At 44.2% G+C, this 18,049-nt stretch overlaps 1 long non-coding RNA gene across 1 annotated transcript in view; it reads right to left on the bottom strand.

The window, feature by feature from the left end:
- The window catches only part of LOC138665086 (uncharacterized), a 77,240-nt gene that overhangs the window by 37,827 nt on the left and 21,364 nt on the right, over nt 1-18,049 (bottom strand). The window lies entirely within an intron of this gene.

Here is an 18,049-nt window from a genome sequence, read left to right as displayed (position 1 = left end):
GTATAAATTACTTCTACAAGCGTACCTGTACATAGCAGTAATGTGCCAAGTGCCCAAAACACGCAGAAAAACGACACTTTTATTTCAAATCACCACGTCTTTAGACCCATGGGTTGTACAGATGAAACACTTCGTACTAACCACATGGTGAAAAGCCAGGCAAAACACAACTGCAATTTGCAGTATTTGTGTGTGGTTTTGCTGTGTGGAGCACTACCACTAAATGTACAGGTAGACTTAAAAAGCTCAAAAGACAAAGACAAAGGGGTAATTTCATCTACAGTATTTATTTATTCATTCATTCCAGTTATGACTCTTATTTGAAGTGAATCTGTCACTAGCTCTTTGCTACCTAATCGGAGAGCAACATGATGTAGAGTCAGAGACCCTGATTCCAGTGATGTATCACTTAGTAGGCTGCTTCCTGTAGTTTTAATAGAATAAATAAAAATAATAAAGTCATTATTTTATCAGCAGGAGATTCTGACTAGAGAACTAGTAATCCTGCTGCCTTGAAGTCCTTCATATTCATGAGTTTTGTATAACTCCCCACCACCACGGATTGACAGTTTTCTGCCTATGCACAGTGTACACAGAAACCTGCCTATAACTGGTGTAAGTGGAGTTATTCAGGACTCGGCATTCAGAGGACTGCTAGATCTGCAGAAGAGAACCAGTGGTTTTTTTCTGTTTTCACAGCTTAAGGATGGCTTGTATCACCTGCATGGAGAGCTCCTTTGACCGCATGTTTACTTCACAGCAAAACCTTCCAAATGCAAGCACCACACCTCAAATCAACTCCAGGCCTTTTATCTGCTTAATTGAGAATGACATAACGAAGGGATTGCCCGCACCTGTCCATGAAATGGCCTTGGAGTCATTTGTCCAATCACTTTTGGTCCCTTTAAAAACAGGGTGGCACATGTTAAGGAGCTGAAACTCCTAAACCCTTCGTCCAATTTTAATGTGGATACCCTCAAATGAAAGCTGAAAGTCTGAACTTCAACTGCATCTGAATTGTTTTGTTTAAAATTCATTGTGGTAACGTCTGTAACCAAAATTAGAAAAATGTTGTCTGTCCAAATATATATAGACTTAACTGTATATACAGTGTTCCTACAGCTCATCTGTGACAGGTTGTAGAGGAGTAAGTGTTTTGAGAGCAAGATGGATGTCGTTATTGCGAATATTGTAAAGATCAACGTGGATTTCACTGTGGAGGTAAATCGCTTGAAAACAATTGTTCTGGAGAAGGAGCGAGAGAGACAATGCATAATGCGTCTGTGCCGACGGCGTTTGTGGATCCACCCCATCACTGCACAGAGAATGACACGTGGGGTGATTTCTTCACTGAACATAGAGCTACGAGGAAACCCAGAGAAATTTTTCTCATATGTGCGGATGAAAGCGGAGAACTTTGATCTATTGGTCGACTGAATTGGACATCTTATCCGAAGGAGTGATACGTATTGCCGATTCTCCATTTCAACGGCGGAGCGTCTGATGGTCACTCTTCAGTAAGCCATTTTTATTGTATCTCATCCTGTTACGCACATTTTAACCCCTTCGCGACATGCGCCGTACTAGTATTGCGCTGCCGGCACTGCATTTGTGCCAGCAGCAGTACTAGTACGGCGCACCGATCGCCGCGGTCTCGCGCTGAGCGCCGCGATGATCGGGTGCGGGTGTCAGCTGTATATGACAGCTGACACCCCCGCAGCAATGCCCACGATCGGCGGTAGCGCCGATCGCGGGCATTTAACCCCTCTGATGCCGCTGTCAGTAGTGACAGCGGCATAGAGGGGGATCGCGCAGGGACGGGGGCTCCCTGCGCCCTCCCACCGGAGAAACGCAATGAGATCGCGTTGCTCCAGTGATCCGGAAGGAGTCCCCGGATCCAAGATGGCCGCGGGACTCCTTCCGGGTCATGAAATGACCTGGCTAGCCGGTGCCGGCTGAGAGTTGCTGAGAGCAGGTGCCGGAAAGCCACCTAAACTTGCCTGTCAGATCAACGATCTGATCTAATACAGTGATGTCCCACCCTGGGACAATGGTAGAAAGTAAAAAAAAAAAATAGAATGTATAAAAAAAAAATTAAAAAAATCCCCAAATAAAGAAAAAAAAAACATTTCCCAGTAAATCCATTTATGTAAATTAAAAAAAACAATAAAAGTACACATATTTGGTATCGCCGCGTCCGTAACGACCCGCTGTATAAAACTATCCCACTACTTAACCCCTTCAGTGAACACCGCAAAAAAAAAAAAAAAGGCAAAAAACATTGCTTTATTATCATACAGGCGAACAAAAAGTGGAATAACACGCGATCAAAAGACGGATATAAATAACCATGGTACTGCTGAAAACGTCTTGTCCCGCAAAAAAAAAGCCACCATACAGCATCATCAGCAGAAAAATAAAAAAGTTATAGCTCTCAGAATAAAGCGATGCAAAAACAATTATTTTTTTTATATAAAATTGTTTTTATTGTGTAAAAGTGCCAAAACATAAAAAAAATTACATAAATGAAGTATCGCTGTAATCGTACTGACCTGAAGAATAAAGCTGCTTTATCAATTTTACCACACGTGGAACGGTATAAACGCCACCCCTAAAAGAATTTCAGGAATTGCTGGTTTTTGTTCATTCCGCCTCACAAAAATCGGAATAAAAAGCGATCAAAAAATGTCATCTGCCCGAAAATGGTACCAATAAAAACGTCAACTCGTCCCGCAAAAAACAAGATCTCACATGACTCTGTGGGCCAAAACATGGATAAATTATAGCTCTCAAAATGTGGTGATGCAAAAACTATTTTTTGCAATAAAAAGCGTCTTTTAGTGTGTGACAGCTGCCAACCCAAAATATCCGCCAAAAAAACGCTATAAAAGTAGATCAAACCCCCCTTCATCACCCCCTTAATTAGGGAAAAATAATAAAATGTAAAAAAATGTATTTATTTCCATTTTCCCATTAGGGTTAGGGCTAGGGTTAGGACTAGGGTTAGGGCTAGGGTTAGGGTTGGGGTTGGGGCTAGGGTTAGGGTTGGGGTTAGGGTTACCGTTGGGATTAGGGTTAGGGGTGTGTTTGGATTAGGGTTTCAGTTAGAATTGGGGAGTTTCCACTGTTTCGGGACATCAGGGGCTCTCCAAACGTGACATGGCGTCCGATCTCAATTCCAGCCAATTCTGCTTTGAAAAACTAAAACAGTGCTCCTTCCCTTCCGAGTTCTCCTGTGCGCCCAAACGGTGGTTCCCCCACACATATGGGGTATCAGCTTACTCAGGACAAATTGGACAATAACTTTTGTGGTCCAATTTCTCCTGTTACCCTTGGAGAAAAAAAATTGCGGGCTAAAACATCATTTTGTGGAAAGAAAAAATTATTTTTTCATTTTCACACCGCTACATTCTAAACTTTAGTGAAACAATTGGGGGTTAAAAGTGCTCACCACACATCTAGATAAGTTCCTTAGGGGGTCTTCTTTCCAAAATGGGGTCACTTGTTGGGGGTTTCCACTGTTAAGGCACGTCAGGGGCTCTCCAAATGCGACATGGGTTCCGATCTCAATTCCAGCCAATTTTGCATTGAAAAGTCAAATGGCGCTCCTTCCCTTCCGAGCTCTGCCATGCGCTCAAACAGTGGTTTATCCCCATATATGGAGTATCAGCGTACTCAGGACAAATTGCACAACAACTTTTGGGGTCCAATTTATCCTGTTACCCTTGGGGAAAAAAATTGGGGGCAAAAAGATCATTTTTTGTGAAAATTAATATGAATTTTTTTTTACGGCTCTACATTATAAACTTCTGTGAAGCACTTGGAGGTTCAAAGTGCTCACCACACATCTAGATTAGTTCTTTAGAGGGTCTACTTTCCAAAATTGTGTCACTTATGGGGGTTTCCACTGTTTAGGCACGTCAGGGGCTCTCCAATCGTGACATGGGCTCCGATCTCAATTCCAGCAAATCTTGCATTGAAAAGTCAAATGGTGCTCCTTCCCTTCCGAACTCTGCCATGTGCCCAAACAGTGGTTTACCCCCACATATGGGGTATCGGCATACTCAGGACAAATTGTACAATGACGTTTGTGGTCCAATTTCTCTTGTTACCCTTGGTAAAATGAAACAATCTGGGCCTGAAGTAAAAATTTTGTGAAAAAAAGTTAAATGTTCAATTTTTTTTAAACATTCAAAAAATTCCTGTGAAGCACCTGAAGGGTTAATAAACCTTTTGAATGTGGTTTTGAGTACCTTGAGGGGTGCAGTTTTTAGAATGGTGTCACTTTTGGGCATTTTCTGTCATATAGACCCCTCAAAGCCACTTCAAGTGTGAGGTGGTCCGTAAAAAAAATGGTTTTGCAAATTTTGTTGCAAAAATGAGAAATCGCTGGTCAACTTTTAACCCTTATAACTCCCTAACAAAAAAAAATTATGTTTCCAAAATTGTGCTGATGTAAAGCAGACATGTGGGAAATGTTGTTTATTAACTATATTATGTGATATAACTCTCTAATTTAAGGGCATAAAAACTAAATTTTGAAAATTGCTAAATTTTCATCATTTCCGACAAATTTTTGTTTTTTTCACAAATAAATGCAAATCATATCGAAGAAGTTTTACCACGATCATAAAGTACAATATGTCACGAGAAAACAATGTCAGAATCACCAGGATCCGTTGAAGCGTTTCAGAGTTATGACCTCATAAAGTGACAGTAGTCAGAATTGTAAAAATTGGCCCTGTCACTTAGGTAAAAACAGGCTTTGGGGTGAAGGGGTTAATGTTGCTGGTGTTTTTTTTTCGAATAGTTTTTAGTGATCTTTTTAGGAATAATTTTTATTGTATCTCCTACTGTTAAAGCTGACTTCTAACTATAATGTTATTGCTGGTATTTTGTAGCAATTTTTGCCTTGCTTTTATCCACAGATTTCATGCAACTGGAGAATTCCTGCTCTCACTGCATTTCCAGTTCAGACTTGGGATTTCCACCATCTCCAGAATTGTCAAGCACATCTGCCGTGCACTGTGGGACTCTTTGCACGGTGAATTTATACCACATCCCACAATGGAGAGTTGGTTGGAAGTAGCCGAGAAATTCCAGCAAGTGTATCAGTTTCCCAATTACGTGGGCGCAGTGAACGGGAAACATATCCGCATCGTGAAACCGGCTGGTTCTGGCTAGGAATATTTCAACTATAAAAAATACTTCTCCATTGTGCTGTTGGCCATTGCAGATGCGGAATACAAATTTATAGCGGTGGATATTGGCGCGTATGGCCGCTCAAATGATTCCCAAGTTTTCAAATTGTCTGCAATGGGGCGTCATCTGTATGGAAACACCTTCCATACATAGTCCTTGCACCCCATAAGCCATACGCTGCTGCGTACCTGGATGATATCATCATCTTTAGGCCGGACTGGGAGAGTCATCTGGAAAAAGTCCAAACGGTGTTTGATGCTCTAAGAGAGGCGGGGTTTACAATAAACCCAAAGAAGTGTGCCTTGGGTAAGGAAGAAGCTAAGTACCTAGGATATATAATGGGTCGTGGAGAAATAAAACCCCAAATCAGTAAAGTGGAGGCAATTCAAACATGGCCAAAGCCACTCTCCAAAAAGCAAGTTAAAGCCTTTCTGGGGATCGTGGGATATTACAGGAGGTTCATCCCAAACTTCGCCACGGTGGCTGCGCCTCTGACTGATCTGCTAAAGGGGACGAAATCAGTAATGGTTAAATGGTCCGAAGAGACAGTCAGCCTTCCAAGAAATGAAAGAGGCTCTGTGTAAGCAACCCGTTCTGATGGCCCCAAATTTTAAGAAAGAGTTTATTCTTCAAATAGATGCATGTTGTGAATTCTGTGGCTGAATTCACTCCTGTGGTCACAAGTGGTACTGCAGCTTCTGAGCTTCTTCCCTCAGGTGTTCTGGTGAGCTCGTTAACTGCTTCGTTACTTAACTCCGCCTGATGCTGCTATCCCTGCTCCTTGTCAATGTTCCAGTGTTGGATCTGAGCTTCTACTGCTTGTTCCTGTGTCCTGCTGCTCTGTATAGCTAAGTGCTTTTTTGCTATTTTGTTGCTTTTTTTCTGTCCAGCTTGTCTTTTGTTTTGCTGGTAGCTCTGAGAAGCAAAGGGTGTACCGCCGTGCCGTTAGTTCGGCACGGTGGCTCTTTTTTGCCCCCTTTGCGTGGTTTTTGCTTTAGGGTTTTTTGTAGACTGCAAAGTTCGCTTTACTATCCTCGCTCTGTCTAAGATTATCGGGCCCCACTTTGCTGAATCTATTTCATCCCTACGTTTTGTCTTTTCATCTTACTCACAGACATTATATGTGGGGGGCTGCCTTTTCCTTTGGGGTATTTCTCTGGGGCAAGTCAGGCCTATTTTTCTATCTTCAGGCTAGCTAGTTTCTTAGGCTGTGCCGAGTTGCATAGGTAGTTGCTAGGCGCAATCCACAGCCGCTTTTAGTTGTGTTTAGGATAGGTAGGTGTGCAGTCTACAGAGTTTCCACGTCTCAGAGCTCGTTCTTTGTTTTTGGGTATTTGTCAGATCACTGTGTGCGCTCTGATTGCTAGGCACACTGTGTCTCTGGATTGCCTTCATTACACCTTGCATTAGCAGGCATAACAGTACAAGGAGCCATCTAATGATTCTCAATAGAGGGAAAGAAAAAGTTCTGACATCATTTTTTTTTTTTCTCTGCTCTGTGTTCTTTTTTTTTTTTCCTCTAGACATTTGGGTGATTCTGGACACAGGTGTGGACATGGATATTCAGCGTCTGTGCTCTTCAATGGATAATCTCGTTTTAAATGTACAGAAGATTCAAGATGCTATTGATCGGAAATCTATGTTAGAACCAAGAATTCCTATTCCTGATTTGTTTTTTGGAGATAGAACAAAGTTTCTAAGTTTCAAAAATAATTGTAAGCTATTTCTGGCCTTGAAACCTCATTCTTCTGGTAATCCTATTCAACAGGTTTTGATTATTATTTCTTTTTTGCGCGGCGACCCTCAAGACTGGGCATTTTCTCTTGCGCCAGGAGACCCTGCATTGAGTAGTGTCGATGCGTTTTTCCTGGCGCTCGGATTGCTGTACGATGAGCCTAATTCAGTGGATCAGGCTGAGAGAAATTTGCTGGCTTTGTGCCAGGGTCAGGATGATATAGAAGTGTATTGTCAGAAATTTAGGAAATGGTCAGTACTCACTCAGTGGAATGAATCTGCGCTGGCAGCTTTGTTCAGAAAGGGTCTCTCTGAGGCTCTTAAGGATGTCATGGTGGGTTTTCCTATGCCTGCTGGTTTGAATGAGTCTTTGTCTTTGGCCATTCAAATCGGTCGACGCTTGCGCGAGCGTAAATCTGTGCACCATTTGGCGGTATTGCCTGAGGTTAAACCTGAGCCTATGCAGTGCGATAGGACTATGACCAGAGTTGAACGGCAGGAATACAGACGTCTGAATGGGCTGTGTTTCTACTGTGGTGATTCCACTCATGCTATTTCTGATTGTCCTAAGCGCACTAAGCGGTCCGCTAGGTCTGCCGTCATTGGTACTGTACAGTCCAAATTCCTTCTGTCCATTACCTTGATATGCTCTTTGTCGTCGTTTTCTGTCATGGCGTTTGTGGATTCAGGCGCTGCCCTGAATCTGATGGATTTGGATTATGCTAAACGTTGTGGGTTTTTCTTGGAGCCTTTGCGGTGTCCTATTCCATTGAGAGGAATTGATGCTACACCTTTGGCCAAGAATAAACCTCAGTACTGGGCCCAGCTGACCATGTGCATGGCTCCTGCACATCAGGAAGTTATTCGCTTTCTGGTGCTACATAATCTGCATGATGTAGTCGTGTTGGGGTTGCCATGGCTACAAACCCATAATCCAGTATTGGATTGGAATTCCATGTCGGTATCCAGCTGGGGTTGTCAGGGGGTACATGGTGATGTTCCATTTTTGTCGATTTCGTCATCCACCCCTTCTGAGGTCCCAGAGTTCTTGTTTGATTATCAGGATGTATTTGAAGAGCCCAAGTCCGATGCCCTACCTCCGCATAGGGATTGTGATTGTGCTATCAATTTGATTCCTGGTAGTAAATTCCCTAAAGGTCGATTATTTAATTTATCCGTGCCCGAACACGCCGCTATGCGCAGTTATGTTAAGGAATCCCTGGAGAAGGGACATAGTCGCCCATCATCATCACCACTGGGAGCAGGGTTCTTCTTTGTAGCCAAGAAGGATGGTTCGCTGAGACCGTGTATTGATTACCGCCTTCTTAATAAGATCACTGTTAAATTTCAGTATCCCTTGCCATTGTTATCTGACTTGTTTGCTCGGATTAAGGGGGCTAGTTGGTTCACTAAGATAGATCTTCGTGGTGCGTATAATCTGGTGAGAATCAAGCAAGGAGATGAATGGAAAACTGCATTCAATACGCCCGAGGGTCATTTTGAGTATCTAGTGATGCCGTTCGGACTTGCCAATGCTCCATCTGTGTTTCAGTCTTTTATGCATGACATCTTCCGTGAGTATCTGGATAAATTCCTGATTGTTTACTTGGATGACATTTTGATCTTCTCAGATGATTGGGAGTCTCATGTGAAGCAGGTCAGAATGGTTTTTCAGGTCCTGCGTGCTAATTCTTTGTTTGTGAAGGGATCTAAGTGTCTCTTCGGTGTGCAGAAAGTTTCATTTTTGGGGTTCATCTTTACCCCTTCTACTATCGAGATGGATCCTGTTAAGGTCCAAGCCATCCAGGATTGGATTCAGCCGACATCTCTGAAAAGTCTGCAAAAGTTCCTGGGCTTTGCTAATTTTTATCGTCGCTTCATCTGTAATTTTTCTAGCATTGCCAAACCATTGACCGATTTGACCAAGAAGGGTGCTGATTTGGTTAATTGGTCTTCTGCTCTGCTTTCCGGCCGCTGTGCTCACAGCCAGTACAGGAGGAGAGCAGAGCACAGCGCTGGAGGACAGACGGCTGTAGGTAAGTATGCAGTGTTTGTTTTTTTTTTTAACTTTTAGGATGGTAACCAGGGTAAACATCGGGTTACTAAGCGCGGCCCTGCGCTTAGTTACCCGATGTTTACCCTGGTTACTAGCATCGTTCGTCGCTGGAGAGCGGTCTGTGTGACAAGTCTCCAGCGACCAAACAGCGACGCTGCAGCGATCCGGATCGTTGTCGGTATCGCTGCAGCGTCGCTAAGTGTGACGGTACCTTAAGAAGTGAAAAGAACAAGAGTAAACATTAAAATAACTATTTATTGGTACAAAAAAATAAAAAACAAAGGGGACACAAAAAGACATAAATGGGACCTCCAAGTGGTAAAGGGAGAGAAGAGCCAATCAAATAAGGGATGTTACAAAATGGTATATATGCCGCATGAAATGGATCCCCCTCCAAGGCAGAGTATAAATATTCTGTAGAATACAAGTGTGGCTGTAAAAAAATATACCTGACTGAAGTGACAGGTAAAATAAACCGCCTTACAGAGCTATCATATACATAGTGTGTATAGTGAAAGAAACCCAAAGAGCTGAGCGGTGGTGAGGGGTATTTCCAGAGTACAGAGAGCCGCTGGTGCTTGACAAGCTACTCAAGAGGCTAATGCAGAAATCCCTATTAGTAACAGCATCAGTGGTTGGAAAAGGTAGATGGCAATAAATAAGGTGGATATTATTACCTGTGCAGAGCCGCGGAGGAGATAGGGGCAGTGCCCTGGGATCAAGCAGGCATATAGCGGTATGTGGCTGTGCTCTCCCGACGCCCGACGAGCGCCGTTTCGCAAGGATGCTTCTTCCGGGGGCGGGTACAGGAGTTCGGGGAAGATGGGTGTTTTTATGAGCGGTGGAGCGTGCTGATAGGAGGAAAAGAGCATAGAGGTGGGGCTGTCTAAGCCAATGTGAGCACCGGCATCAGGAGACGCCCCCTGTTGCTAAGGGGACCTCCGGAAATGCGCTCCTGTGGCACGCAATGGAACGCACTGCGGTCACATGCTGGAGCGCTTCCGGAGGTCAGAGGGGGCTCTGTATCTCCCGACGCATGCGCATCTAGGCGACAGACGAAAACCACAGCGCCGGAGCACAAGCAGGAAAAGGTAGAGGAGGATGCAGACGCCCATAAAGGGGCGGGCGGCGCCATATACTATGATGCGATGAGTCCGGTCAGCAGAGGGTGGTTATAAATGGTATAGTCTCTAACTGGGTCGCTGTGACCAGTGGGGTACCGCAGGGGTCAGTATTGGGACCTGTTCTCTTCAACATATTCATTAATGATCTGGTAGAAGGTTTACACAGTAAAATATCGATATTTGCAGATGATACAAAACTATGTAAAGCAGTTAATACAAGAGAAGATAGTATTCTGCTACAGATGGATCTGGATAAGTTGGAAACTTGGGCTGAAAGGTGGCAGATGAGGTTTAACAATGATAAATGTAAGGTTATACACATGGGAAGAGGGAATCAATATCACCATTACACACTGAACGGGAAACCACTGGGTAAATCTGACAGGGAGAAGGACTTGGGGATCCTAGTTAATGATAAACTTACCTGGAGCAGCCAGTGCCAGGCAGCAGCTGCCAAGGCAAACAGGATCATGGGGTGCATTAAAAGAGGTCTGGATACACATGATGAGAGCATTATACTGCCTCTGTACAAATCCCTAGTTAGACCGCACATGGAGTACTGTGTCCAGTTTTGGGCACCGGTGCTCAGGAAGGATATAATGGAACTAGAGAGAGTACAAAGGAGGGCAACAAAATTAATAAAGGGGATGGGAGAACTACAATACCCAGATAGATTAGCGAAATTAGGATTATTTAGTCTAGAAAAAAGACGACTGAGGGGCGATCTAATAACCATGTATAAGTATATAAGGGGACAATACAAATATCTCGCTGAGGATCTGTTTATACCAAGGAAGGTGACGGGCACAAGGGGGCATTCTTTGCGTCTGGAGGAGAGAAGGTTTTTCCACCAACATAGAAGAGGATTCTTTACTGTTAGGGCAGTGAGAATCTGGAATTGCTTGCCTGAGCAGGTGGTGATGGCGAACTCAGTCGAGGGGTTCAAGAGAGGCCTGGATGTCTTCCTGGAGCAGAACAATATTGTATCATACAATTATTAGGTTCTGTAGAAGGACGTAGATCTGGGGATTTATTATGATGGAATATAGGCTGAACTGGATGGACAAATGTCTTTTTTCGGCCTTACTAACTATGTTACTATGTTACTATGTTACTATGTTACTCATGGGGATGAGTGAGTGGCATAATACGTAGGAGGGAAATCACAAAAGGAGAGGGGAGGAGGGCCCTGGCCAAAGTGAAGAGAGAGAGAAAAATAAATAAACAGAGAAGAGAAAATAGAGGGCGTATGCAGAAGAGTGGCTTAATGGATGGGAATTACCGATGTGCCATATTTCTGCCTAGGAATACACCTATAAAGGCGAAAATCTCACAAGTGGAGAACTAAACAGGGGGGGGGGGGGGGGGATAGGAGAGTGGGGAGGTGAGGGTTATTACCGAGGGGAAGGAGGGGGATGATATTTGTCAAAGTGATAGGGACTGTAATCATAGTAGCCGCAGTAACCAAGGGAAGGTGTGGGGAGGGGAATAGACTTAAAGAAGTCCCATGGCAGGGATCACAGGGGCATTTGAGGCTACATTTAGCGCAAAGGGGAGGATGAGACGCACCATCAGAAATAGAAGATAAAGTAAGGGTAATGGGTAAAACAATACTGACATTAGTAACCCGGGATAGAAGACTAATGGAATATAATAAAATAATAAGAGGTAAAGTGGAGTGCAGTGCTAAAGTGCAGAAGAAGCATATCGGTAAGAGAATTAATGAATATGTAGTGATATTTGAAATAATTAATAGTCTCAAAGGTGGAGAGGATACAATAAAGAGTTCAAAGGCATTAAGGGCAAGAATTTGTCCTTACAAAGGAATATCAAAATTCAAAGTGTATAGAATATATCAGAAAGTGCTGAAGTGCTGCGAATAGAATTAATAATGGAATAACATTTAAAAATAGGAAGGGGGAGGAAAGGGGAAGCACATAACAGTATGACGGATGATAATAAATATTAAAATAAGTAGTAAAATTAATAGCGGCCACAAAGGTAATAAAGGTACTGGGAAAGAGGTACGAGATGTTGCGGATCGAAGTTGGTCCCTGGGAAGTAATCTAAAAAGGTACAGGATACCTCAGAAAGTGCTTAAGTGCTACAATGTGATGTCATAAATGGAAAAATATTCATAAAATGATAAAAAAGGGGAGAGAGGGAGGGGGAAGAAAACAGGGGGGGGGGGGAAGGAGGGGAGGGAAGGGGAATATCATTAGAAAAGGTGCAAATGCAAAAGTCCATATTTTCTCCCTTGTTTTCTCTCTCCTTGCTCGTGCTTCACTCAACATCTTTTCTTCTCCTCTTCTCCAATTAGAAGCCTCCATTGGCGCATGTGCAACCGAATTGTCCTGCCTGGCAGCCCCACCATCCGAAGAGCCAATCCCGAGTATCAAGCCCAAAAGTAGTAACGGTAAGTATGGGAACCTTGAATGGTGAGATAATAAGAGATTAATATGTGTATAGGGGAAGACGGTAATTAGGGAAGGAAAAGAGGCGAGGGTAAGGGAAGGGGGGGGGAAGAAGAGGAGGGGGAGGGAAGGGGAAGGGAGAGGGGAATAAAAGAAGAAGGGCCCATATAATAAAATACATGCATAAAAGACACCTAAAAACACCTAAAAACATCTAAAGAAAACAACCTGTTTAAAGACTACAGTTACATGATGATTATTACAAAAAGGAATTGAAACCAAAGCTTTCATTTAGGCCATGGGGTGTGATGGTGCCTAGGCGATATATCCACTTGCTCTCCAACTGGGCAAGGGATCTGCCCAGGTCACCACCTCTTATACCTAATTTAACTTGAGCTATGGCTTTGAAAATTAAACCCTTGGGGTTAGAGTTGTGGTGAGTTTTAAAATGACGTTGCAGGGTTTTTAGGACAGAGAAATCTTCAATGTTTTTAGCCTTTTCAATGTCACGGACATGCTCGCGGATACGTATTTTAAATTCCCGAGATGTTAAGCCCACGTATATCAAATCACAGGGACACGTAGCGTGGTATATAATCCCCTGGGACGAACAGGTTAGATGTTCCCTAATTTCAAAAGTCCTTGATTTATCAGAGTTGGAAAAGGAAAAGGATTTTTTTGTGTTCTGACACACTTTGCAGGTACCGCATGGAAAAAAGCCTTTTGGTGCAGAGTTGGATTTAAGGGAAGTGGGATTGTAGTGACTATGCACTAATAGATCCCTCAGGTTGCGGCTCCTTTTGGCTACAAGAGACGGTGTAGGGGGAAGGATTTTTTGTATGGTTGGGTCCACAATGAGGATTTTCCAGTGTTTTTTGAAAATCATTTTCATGTCCTCCCACTGGTTATTGAAGGTAGAGATAAACCTAATTTGGTTGGTGGAATTCTCTTTGCGTTTGTTGGGTAAGGAGTAGAGGAGATGTTCCCTGGGCGTTCTTTTGGCCCTTCTATAGCCTTTCCTGATAGAGCGTTTGCTATAGCCTCTATTGAGAAATCTTTGTGTCAGATCTACTGATTGCTGTTCAAAGGCCTGATCGTCAGAACAGATGCGTCTAGCTCTTAAGAATAATAACCCTCACCTCCCCACTCTCCTATCCCCCCCCCCCCTGTTTAGTTCTCCACTTGTGAGATTTTCGCCCTTATACAGTAGGTGTATTCCTAGGCAGAGATACGGCACATCGGTAATTCCCATCCATTAAGCCACTCTTCTGCATACGCCCTCTATTTTCTCTTCTCTGTTTATTTATTTTTCTCTCTCTCTTCCCTTTGGCCAGGACCCTCCTCCTCTCTCCTTTTGTGATTTCCCTCCTACGTATTATGCCACTCACTCATCCCCATGAGTGACCGGACTCATCGCATCATAGTATATGGCGCCGCCCGCCTCTTTATGGGCGTTTGCATCCTCCTCTACCTTTTCCTGCTTGTGCTCCGGCGCTGTGGTTTTCGTCTGTCGCCTAGATGCGCATGCGTCGGGAGATACAGAGCCCCCTCTGACCTCCGGAAGCGCTCCAGCATGTGACCGCAGTGCGTTCCACTGCGTGCCACAGGAGCGCATTTCCGGAGGTCCTCTTAGCAACAGGGGGCGTCTCCTGATGCCAGCGCTCACATTGGCTTAGACAGCCCCGCCTCTATGCTCTTTTCCTCCTATCAGCACGCTCCACCGCTCATAAAAACACCCATCTTCCCCGAACTCCTGTACCCGCCCCCGGAAGAAGCATCCTTGCGAAACGGCGCTCGTCGGGCGTCGGGAGAGCACAGCCACATACCGCTATATGCCTGCTTGATCCCAGGGCACTGCCCCTATCTCCTCCGCGGCTCTGCACAGGTAATAATATCCACCTTATTTATTGCCATCTACCTTTTCCAACCACTGATGCTGTTACTAATAGGGATTTCTGCATTAGCCTCTTGAGTAGCTTGTCAAGCACCAGCGGCTCTCTGTACTCTGGAAATACCCCTCACCACCGCTCAGCTCTTTGGGTTTCTTTCACTATACACACTATGTATATGATAGCTCTGTAAGGCGGTTTATTTTACCTGTCACTTCAGTCAGCTATATTTTTTTACAGCCACACTTGTATTCTACAGAATATTTATACTCTGCCTTGGAGGGGGATCCATTTCATGCGGCATATATACCATTTTGTAACATCCCTTATTTATTTGATTGGCTCTTCTCTCCCTTTACCACTTAGAGGTCCCATTTATGTCTTTTTGTGTCCCCTTTGTTTTTTATTTTTTTGTACCAATAAATAGTTATTTTAATGTTTACTCTTGTTCTTTTCACTTCTTATCCTCTGCCTGGTATACCCCATAGAGGATTATGGTTGTTGTATATATATATATATATATATATATATATATATATATATATATATATATATACAGGGCCCGAATCATGAAAGCTTTTACTCCAATATTCTGGCATGAGAAGCTTTGAAGAGTTGCATAATTTTGGCCTAACTTAAAACTGTGCTAATATTTTGCGAATTTTGGTGTTTTCTCGCCATTTTTGCCCAGCTCTGATAAAGTTGGCAGAGTTGGTGCAAGACTGGCGCGGCGACCACTGCTTGTCAAACATCAGGATGAGAGGCGGTGTTCACTACACCACAAATCTTACTCTAGTAGGGACTGGAGTAGGATTTGTGGTGAAACACACTCTGAAGTGAAGGCCACACGTCCACCTCTTCATGAATCAGGAGCGTCAGACTTCAGCACATCGCCTCCTAAAGATTGATGTTTACAACTCCGGTCTTGACGAATCAGGCCCATAGTGTGCATATGAGACTTTTTTTTTTCAATTAAACTTTAATTAAAAACAAAAAAGTTTTTTGCTTTACTTAACTACTCACACTTGCATATTGTGACAAGAATTGTCAGATTTTCTTAAAGGGGTTGTTCCAACATTGGTATTGGATGACCCAATCACAGGATAGGTTATCAGTACCAGATCGATGAGGGTTCGACTCACCTGTAGTCGATGAGATTTCATAAAATGTCACTCACAATGCTGGGACTGTTTAATTTAGCTGATTTGACACATGGACATTCTGGACAAGTCAGTTATCTAATTAGTTGATAATATGATTTGATACCTTTAAATTATATAATTAATCAATGATTCGGCCATGTAGGCGATACGTGCTGCTCATGCACGTGGACCGTGTGATATTGGTAGAAATGACCTCAACAGTCCCGCTCACCTTGTGATGAGGGCAGAGCCAAATTTCACCCTTATGGAATGATTAGTCCCTTCCGCAGAACCTACCAAGGTGAGATCTATGGCATGAGCTTAGTCATATGAACATTTCACAGTGAATCGATGAAAAAACAAAAGTCCTACTTAATAATGCTGACAATTATGGCAGAAGTAGAAAGATTAATATTACAGAAGACCAAAATATGATGGTGGGAATTCTCAAGTCTATGGGTATTTTTGCATTCCTGAATTGGAGATCTGGGGCCAATTGACCTGAACCTGATGACAAAGGACTCATACTGCAACAGGATAATAACCTAAGACACGGGTCCAAGCTTTCCAGTGAGTCCTGAATGTTATGGATCTCACCTGACCTCAGCCTCACTGAATATTTATGGGGGACTGCAAAAACAATAGCTGCATATTATATAATTGCATTCACTTATTCTAAATGTTATGGGAGCGGCATGTGCGGTCTTCGGCGGTGACAGTCATGTCTCGCTGATCTCCGCTACCCGACCTACCTATTTAGGCCCTAACTAGCACCTGAGCTACGCCAAACGCACCACAATTGGACTCACTACACTCTCAGGTGACCCTCTTCCTGGCGATGCCTAAGAAAGGAGGCACGGCACAACCACCGGGCCGTAACATCGCGGATCTTTTTCAGAACGGCGGCACCTCCAAGATGGCTACTACGACTTCTTTCCTCTCGGCCTCTGCAGGGAGCGCGGGAGATATTATAGACCAGGTCGAGACCGGTCCCCACATGGAGACAACGGTCTCTACCGCAGCTCTTACCAAGTCCTTACAAGAGACTTTCCGGTCAGAACTTACCTCAGCTATGCAGAAGATCTCCTCCCAGATACAGGACATTATGCAGCGTACGGTGGCCCTGGAGGAAAAGATGGATGCCACTGCAGACGCCTTAGAAGAAGATCATGAAACCCTCAAACTACATGCAGAGCGTGTCGCAGAGCTAGAACTCCGATGCGAAGATTATGAGAACAGATCACGTCGGGGTAATCTGTGGATCAGGGGACTCCCCGAAAATATTGTAGCACTCAAAGACACTGCTACCGCTCTTTTCACTGCGCTACTCCCTGACACAGAACAGTCTATGCTGCATATCACCAGAATCCATAGAGCCCTGGGCAGGCCGCGCAATAATGATGTGCCCAGGGATGTGATCCTAAAACTACACTATGAGGAGGCACGAGATCTAATCCTGAATGCTGCACGAGATAATCCTGATCTGCCGGGACTGCCATCTTCAGTACATATCAGTGCGGATATCGCGTCAACCACACTCGCCAGGAGGAGATCCCTCAAACCAGTAACAACAGCTTTGCAGACGGCACAGATTAAATACAGATGGAGCTTCCCCTTCGCCCTCATCTTTACATACAACTCTCAACTATACACTTGCCGTACACTAGAAGAAGGGAAACAGGCCATGATTAAAGCTGGGATCCCGATCTCCATAGAGACTTCAGCCATGCCACAGAGAAAACCAAGACCATCAAAAGAATGGCAGAACACCCCCAGAACGAGGAGCCAAAACGCACGGATCGTTTGATGTGTCTAACTTACAAGATCATCTGCCTTGTTTCCTGGGAGGCGAAGTGGGTTGTTATTGTTCACCCTGAATGCTCCTGGAGTTGGGGGGAAGGGGATGATAGTTCCTTGCCGTCTCTCCTTTTAGCCCTCCAGAATTAGTAATTGTATACTGATCGTTTACATAGATAAACTATTCTGGCTTTAACGCAAGAGGTCCATCAGATTCCTACATCTTTAATCAACCCTATTTCTTCCCTACCCTACCGCTCTCTGATTCCCCCCTGCTCTCCCTTCTCTCCCCAACAATTCCCATTCTGCAGTTCCCCCCTTCCCCCCCTCTCCTTCTCCTTCCCCCCCTTTCCCCTTCCCCCCTTCCTCCTTCCCTATCCCATCCCCCCTCTCCCTTCCTCCCCCCACCTTTCCCCCCCTCTCCCTTCCTCCCTCCCCTCCCTCCATTCCTCCCCTCCCCTCTTCCTTCCCCCCTTTCCTTCTCCCCCCTTTTTTTCCCCTCCCTTCCTTCCTCCCCCCCCCCTTTTTTTTTTTTCCCCTTCACTCTTTCTCTCTTCCCTCCTCTTTGCACCTATCTTTCTATCAAGGGCCTAAATGTCGGGTTTACAACATGCTGCCTAAACTTGGCGACACCTGGTACTCCACCTAATATGGTAAACCAGATCGCCATATTTTTCGGATTTGATATCTG

This window comes from Ranitomeya imitator, chromosome 1 (genome assembly GCF_032444005.1).
Source record: "Ranitomeya imitator isolate aRanImi1 chromosome 1, aRanImi1.pri, whole genome shotgun sequence".
Taxonomy (NCBI): Eukaryota; Metazoa; Chordata; class Amphibia; order Anura; family Dendrobatidae; genus Ranitomeya; species Ranitomeya imitator.
This window is presented reverse-complemented; position numbering and strand designations above follow the sequence as displayed.